This window comes from Rana temporaria, chromosome 1, assembly GCF_905171775.1.
Source record: "Rana temporaria chromosome 1, aRanTem1.1, whole genome shotgun sequence".
NCBI lineage: Eukaryota > Metazoa > Chordata > Amphibia > Anura > Ranidae > Rana > Rana temporaria.
In genome coordinates, this window is record NC_053489.1 from 267117732 (window position 1) to 267125609 (window position 7878).

Below are 7878 nucleotides of genomic sequence, written 5' to 3' on the forward strand. Positions count from 1 at the left end.
GAAATTCAGACAAAGAAAACAAAGAAAAAAAAACAATTTGAAGGGAAATCAAAGGAAAAGGTTAGTGAACCAACAATGCACTAGCTTAAGCACTTCGTGCCCAGGCGAAATTTCAGCTTCGGGCACTGCGTTGCTTTAACTGACATTTGCGCAGTCGTGCGACGTGGCTCCCAAACAAAATTGACGTCCTTTTTTTCCCCACAAATAGAGCTTTATTTTGGTGGTATTTGATCACCTCTGCGGTTTTTATTTTTTGCGCTATAAACAAAAAAAGCGACAATTTAAAAAATATATATATATTTTTTTACTTGTTGCTATAATAAATATCCCAATTTTTTTTTTAAAAAAACTATTTTTTTTTCTCGGTTAAGGCCGATACGTATTTTTCGACGTATTTTTGTAAAAAAAAAAAAAACGCAATAAGCGACTGGTTTGCGCAAAAGTTAAAGCACCTACAAAATGGGGAACAGAATTATGATTTTTTTTTATTATTTTTTTTTTACTAGTAATGGCGGCGATCTGCGATTTTTATTGGGACTGTGATATTGTGGCGGACGTATTGGACACTTTTGACACAAATTTGGGACCATTCACATTTATACAGCGATCAGTGCTATAAAATGCACTAATTACTGTATAAATGTGACTGGCAGGGAAGGGGTTAACACTAGGGGGAAGGGGAAGGGGTTAAATGTGTATCCTGGGTGTGTTCTAACTGTGTGGGGGAGGGGGGTGACTGGGGGAGGTGACCGATGCTGTGTCCCTATGTACAAGAGACACAGATCGGTCTCCTCTCCTCTGACAGCACGTGGAGCTCTGTGTTTACACACAGAGCTCCACGTCCCTGCTGTGTTCCCGCCGATCGTGTGTACCCGGAGGACATCGCGGCCGCCGGGTACACGCATCGGCTCTTCAGCGATGCGCCGGGACAGTGTTTACCCACTGCGCGCCCCCCAGAGGCGCGCGTGGGTAATGCACTTTAAATGACATCCAAAGACGTCCACTTGGCACTTGAGAGCCGCGCTGTTGACGTCTTTTGTCAATAGCGCGGGTCTCAAGTGGTTAAAGGAACCTATTTAGAAAATAAAAAACGAATCTTTACAACCCCTTTATAGCCTAAAAAATATAGAGGGTAATCCACAAAGAAGCGGCGCAGCGTAATTTTTCCTATTTAAGTTACACCGCCGCAAAATTTCTACCTAAGTGCCCGATCCACAAAGCACTTACCTAGAAATTTTGAGCGGTGTAACTTAAATCCGGCCGGCGCAAGGCGTTCCTCTTCTCCAGAGGCGATTCCCATTTAAATGAGGCACGCTCCCGCGCCGACCGTAATGCGCATGCTCGTGACGTAATTTTCCCGACGTGCATAGCGCGAAATTACGTTACGTCGGGCTTTGTGGATCGCGACGGGACAATAAAGTTGCGTCGGGTAAAAAAAAAAGATACGGCGCCAAAAAAAATATTTTAAATTTAAAAAAAATCGCGTCGCTAGCAAGAAAGGTCTGTTTTTACAAGGTGTAAACAGTTTACACCTTGTAAAAGCAGCCCTAATTTTGCGTTTGCAAAATAAAACTTACGGAGAAAAAACGAAGCTGAAAAGCTTCGTGGATCTCCGTAAGTCCTAATTTGCATACCCGAGGCGGCATTTCGACGCAAAATGCCCCCAGCGGCAGATGCGGTACTGCATCCTAAGATCCGACAGTGTAATTCAATTACACGTGTCGGATCTTCGTCCTAACTATGGGAAACTGATTCTGTGGATCAGTTCCATAGTTAGGACCAGGGATACGACGGCGTAACAGCAGTTACTCCGTCGTATCTCTTTTGAGGATTTGGCCCATAAAGCTTATTTATGTTTAATTTCCCTATGCACGAGTTTGTTATTTTAAATCTTTCCATTCCTTTATAAAAATAAGAAAACATTTGCAGATGGAATTATTAATGTAAAATCATAGAACTAAAATAAAAGAAAGTTTTGAATTGAAAGCTGAAATGAAGCATTTTTCTTTTGTTATTGTTGGAATAGACAAGCCAAATTCAATGTAAAGAAATCTGACATACCCGCTGGATTGCTATTGTTTAGTTACGAAAAGTCCTGCTTGTACAATTGTAACAGCCTGTAAGCTGTATGTTTGCAGACCTGATGAGCATGCAATTGTGCAGTACTGTGATGCACAGCAATGCTAGTCACCCAGTGCTTTGCTTACAATGTTACTCAGCACTATAAATCCTTCCCAGACCGGCAGAAAAGACATAATTACATAGCTGCGTTGCAACATGGGTGGCTCAATTTTAAGAGAAAAGTGGGTACTTCCAGAAACTTTTATTACATTTTAAACTACAAATGTATATTAGTGGGGGTTGATGTTTTTATGACAATGTGCTTATCCAGGCTCCTGGAGCTTAGTTTTAAATGTGAGGGCATCTGCGTATCTGCCCATCTATCTTGAAAACTGAAAACATATGCAGCACCGGAGTTGCTTGACTCTATCTGCGTGTCCATTTTAATAAAAATCTGTGCTTACTGTATTATTACATACAGTCAATCAAAAAATATTATAGCAAACATTGGTTGCGCAGCTTCCATCATCAGTTCCACACTTTTCTTTCTTTGTAGCTGCAGTAAAATACTATAAAAATAGTATCCTGCTTTTACATAATTGTATTGTCGTGGATGTTAGTCCAGGAAAAAAGAGATAGATGAGACATGGAATAAAGAAAGAAAATACTAATAATTCATTTTCCTGTACATACAAAGCTCAAGCAGCACAAGGGCTATCTTTGATATCAGTGGCTATCATCTGAACATACAGTGCCTTAAAAAAGTATTCATACACCTTGACATTTTTCACATTTTGTCATGTTACAACCAAAACGTAAATGTATTTTATTGGGATTTTATGTGATAGACCAACACAAACTGGCACATACAGTAATTGTGAAGTGGAAAGAAAAATGATAAATGGTTTTCATTTTTTTTTTTTTACAAACAAATATCTGAAAAGTGTGGCATTCATTTGTATTCAGTCCTCTTTACACTGATACCCCTAATTAAAATATAGTGGAACCAATTACCTACTACCTAGTTCGTAAATAGAGTCTACCTGTGTATATTTTAATCTCAGTATAAATGCAGCTGTTCTGTAAAGCCTGCAGAGGTTTGTTAGAGAAGCTTAGTAAACAAACAGCATCATAAAGGCCAAGGAACACACCAGATAGGTCAGGGATAAAGTGGTGAAAAAGCGAAAGCAGGATTAGGTTATAAAAAAAAAATATCCAAAGCTTTGAACATCTCACGGAGCACTGTTCAATCATCCGAAAATGGAAAGAGAATGGCACAACTGCAAACCTACCAAGACATGACCATCCACCTAAACTGACAGGCTGGGTAAGGATACCATTAATCAGAGAAGCAGCCAAAAAGTCCATGGTTACTCTGGAGGAGCTGCAGAGATTCACAGCTCAGGTGGGAGAATCTGTCCACAGGACAACTATTAGTCGTGCACTCCACAAATGTGGTGTTTATGGAATAGTGGCAGGAAGAAAGCCATTGTTGAAATAAAGCCAAAGTCCTGTTTGCAGTTTGCGATAAGCCATGTGGGAGACACAGCAAACACGTGGAAGAAGGTGCTCTGGTCAGATGAAGGCAAAATTTAACTTTTTGGCCTAAAAGCAAAACTCTATGGGCCAGATCCACAAAGAGCCGGCGTAACGTAAAAATTCCCATTTAAGTTACACTGCCTTAAAATTTCTACCTAAGTGCCCGATCCACAAAGCACTTACCTAGAAATTTTCGGCTGTGTAACTTAAATTCCGCCGGCGCAAGGCGTTCCTCTTCAAATGGGGGCGGTTCCCATTTAAATTAGGCACGCTCCCCCGCCGGCCGTACTGCGCATGCTCGTGACGTCATTTTCCCGACGTGCATATCGCGAAATTACGTTACGCCGAGCTTTGTGGATCGCGCTGGGTCAATAAAGTTGCGTCGGGAAAAAAAAAAGATACGGCGGAAAAAAAAAAAATGTAAAACAAAAAAAAAAAACGCGTCGCTGGACAGAAGGGTCTGCTTTTACAAGGTGTAAACAGTTTACACTTTGTAAAAGCAGCCCTAATTTTACGATTGCAAACTAAAACTTACGGAGAAAAAACGAAGCTGAAAAGCTTCGTGGATCTCCGTAAGTGCTAATTTGCATACCCGAGGCGGCATTCCGACGCAAAATGCCCCCAGCGGCGGATGCGGTACTGCATCCTAAGATCCGGCAGTGTAAGTCCCTTACACATGTCGGATCTTCTGTCTATCTCTTGGAAACTGATTCTGTGGATCAGTTCCAAAGACAGAAACAGGGATACGACGGCGTATCAGTAGATACGCCGGCGTATCCCTTTTGAGGATCTGGCCCTATGTGTGGCGGAAAACTAACACTGCACATCACCGAAAACACACCATCCCCACCGTGAAACATGGTGGTGGAAGCATCATGTTGTGGGGATGCTTTTCTTTAGCAGGGACAGGGTAGCTGGTGAGAGTTGATGGAGAGATGGATGGAGCCAAATACAGGCAATCTTAGAAGAAAATCTGTTAAAGTCTGCAAAAGACTTGAGACTGGGGAAGAGGTTCACCTTCCAGCAGAACAACAACCTTAAACATACAGCCAGAGCAACAATAGCATGGTTTAGATCAAAGCATATTCATGTGTTAGAATGGCCCAGTCAAAGTCTAGACCTAAATCCAATTGAGAATCTGTGGCAAGACTTGAAAATTGCTGTTACCAGATGCTCTTCATCCATTCTGACAGAGCTTGAGCTATTTTGCATAGAAGAATGGGCAAAAATGTCACTCTCAAAGCTGGTAGAGACATCCCCAAAAAGACTGGCAGCTGTTATTGCAGCAAAAGGGGGCTATACAAAGGATTGACTCAGGGGGCTGAATACAAATGCACACCACACTTTTCAGATATTTATTTGTAAAAAAATCTGAAAACCATTTATCATTTTCGTTTCCACTTCGCAATTTTGTGCCACTTTTTGTTGGTCTATCGCATAAAATCCCAATAAAATATATTTACATTTTTGGTTGTAACGTGACAAAATATGGAACATTTCAAGGGGTATGAATACTTTTTTAAGGCACTGTATATAGATTCTGAACAGAATAGGGATTTTCAAGGTGCTACATCAATTATCCAGATATAACTGTTAAAATGTATAGCATTTATTACAAATTAAATTACAGACACAAATATGTACAGTGGGGGGAAAAATGATTTAATCCCCTGCAGATTTTGTAAGTTTTCCCACTTAGAAAGAAATGAAGGGTCTATAGTGTTTATTATAGGTGTTTTTTAAATGAAAGACAAAATAACAACCAAAAATCTAGAAAAAAACACATAAAACAAATTATAACTTAGGTTGCAGTTCAGTGACTAAAATAAGTATTTGATTGCCAAGCAAACCATGACTTGGTGGAGAAACCCTTGTTGGCAAGCACAGAGATAAGACGTTTCTTATAGTTCAGGTACCAGGTTTGCACACATCTCAGGAGGGATTTTGGTCCACTCTTCTTTACAGATCTTCTCCTTAAATCCTTAAGGTTTCTTGGCTGTCGCGTGGCACCTAGAAGTTTCAGCTCCCTCCATATATTTTCTATAGGATGAAGGTCTGGAGACTGGCTAGGCCACTCCAGGACCTTAATGTGCTTCTAAAATACACCTATGATAAAAATTATAGACCCTTAATTTCTTTGTAAGTGGGCAAACTTACAAAATCTGCAGGGGATCCAATAATTATTTTCCACACTGTATGTTACATCATCTTCTGGAACTAATGTTGCTTTTTGGGGTTCCTTATGCATGTTCTGCTACATGTTTCAGCGTATAGCTCCTTCAGGAAGTATACATTTAGGATACTAATAAAAAATATTTACTGGTAAGATATACAACATATATTTGGTATACATTTGGTGTTTGCTGTATATCTTACCAGTACATATTTAGATTTGTGTTAATATCCTGTATACATACTTGTATAAATACTGAAGAAGCTATACGGCGAAACATGTAGAAGAACGTGCATAAAAATCCCCAAAAACACCATTAATTCCAGAATATGATGTAACATACATATTTGTATCTGTAATTTATCATGGATTTTAATATGAATTTGTAATAAATGCTATAAATTTTAACAATTATGTCTGGATAATTGATGTAGCACCTCAATCCATATCCTGTTCAGAATCTATGTATGTATTATTTACAGGGATGGAGTGCTGACAAAATCCTCTCACTTGATCTGCATGCACATGTCTGTTATCATCTGAACATGTTTAGGTTGTTGATGTATGTGCTATAGTAAAAGATACAAAGATGCCACACGTCACTGTTTGTTTAACCACTTAACAACCAAGGACGTCCATGGACGTCCTCGACTTTGTGCAGTGATATCTGAATGATCCCTGCAGCTACAGGCATCATTCTGATATCACCGTCTTCAGCTGCCGATTCTTTGCACGATAAGAATGATCAAAGTGGCAGTTCCGCCGCTTGATCGTTCTTATAATCAGCGGGTAAGGACGTCCCCCCCCCCTCCCGCCGCCATCTGGTGCTTCTCCGGCCTCTCCCGTGACATTGGGGGCCCGGAGAGCGAATCGGCCAGCCCTGGCTGGGAAGCATAGAGATGACTGGTGACCAGGTGGCCACCAGTCATCTCTATGACCGTCGGAGGCCCGGGCGTGGTGCTATGACATCACACCTGATACCCGGAAGTAAACAAAGCCACAATCACGGCTGTCGGCATGACATCGGTGAATTTTTTTTCACAATCTCATGCTTGTAAGACTGGAGGAGAGCCTGGTATGCTCCTGTAGGGGGGGATCCATGCCAGTTTTTTAGTTGAAATTTGGCGTGGAGTTCCTCCTCAAGATTCATACCAAACGCAGCTGACACAGTGCACTGCGGTTACCTGCGGTTATGTGCCGATAGCTGCGGGATTTCGCAGCTGGACGCATACAGTTCTATTTTTTCTATCCGCACAAAACCGCGGGGAAAAACATTGCAGGTAACCATAGTGTGTGAATGATGTCATAGGAAAGCATTGTGTGCTTCTAGCTGTGGTAAAATCCGCAGCTAAAAGCACCATTCTATCCGTCCGTCTGAAAGGGGCCTTAGGACTGTTTTGTTTGCTTTATGCTGAAGATAAGCTACTTTGTTAGCTGTTTGAACAAAAGACTGTGTGCTTTTAAAAAGTTGGCTGGCTAGTGACCATGGCCCTTCCCATATCACTCACCAAAAGATGTTGAATGAGAAGATCGGGAGGGGGCCGCTGTAAAAGAGCTAAAGAAGAAAGCGCCCCCCCCCCCCGGCGGAAGAGAACCAGATGGCGGTGAAGACCTGCACATCCCCCCCCCAGAAGACATCGAAGAAGCAGCCCCCCTCGTAAAAGAGCTAAAGAAGAGAGGGGGGCCCCCGGAGCTGACTAATAAATTACTTTAATAACCCGTCGTGTTTTTTTTTACATATTTTTTTTCCGCCAGGTGAATGGGTAGGGGTACGATGTACCCCATACTCATTCACCTAGGGTGGGGGGCCGGAATCTGGGGGCCCCCTTATTAAAGGGGGCTCCCAGATTCCGATAAGCTCCCCTCCCGCAGACCCCGACAACCAACGGCCAGGGTTGTCGGGAAGAGGCCATGTCCTCATCAACATGGGGACAGGTGCTTTGGGGTTGGGGGGCCACAGGGTGCCCCCCTGCCCCAAAGCATCGACCCCCCCATGTTGAGGGCATGCGGCCTGGCACGGTTAAGGAGGGGGGCCGCTCGCCCATCCCCGCCCCTTTCCTGACCGGCCAGGCTGCTGCTCGGATACGGGTCTGGTATGGAGTTTT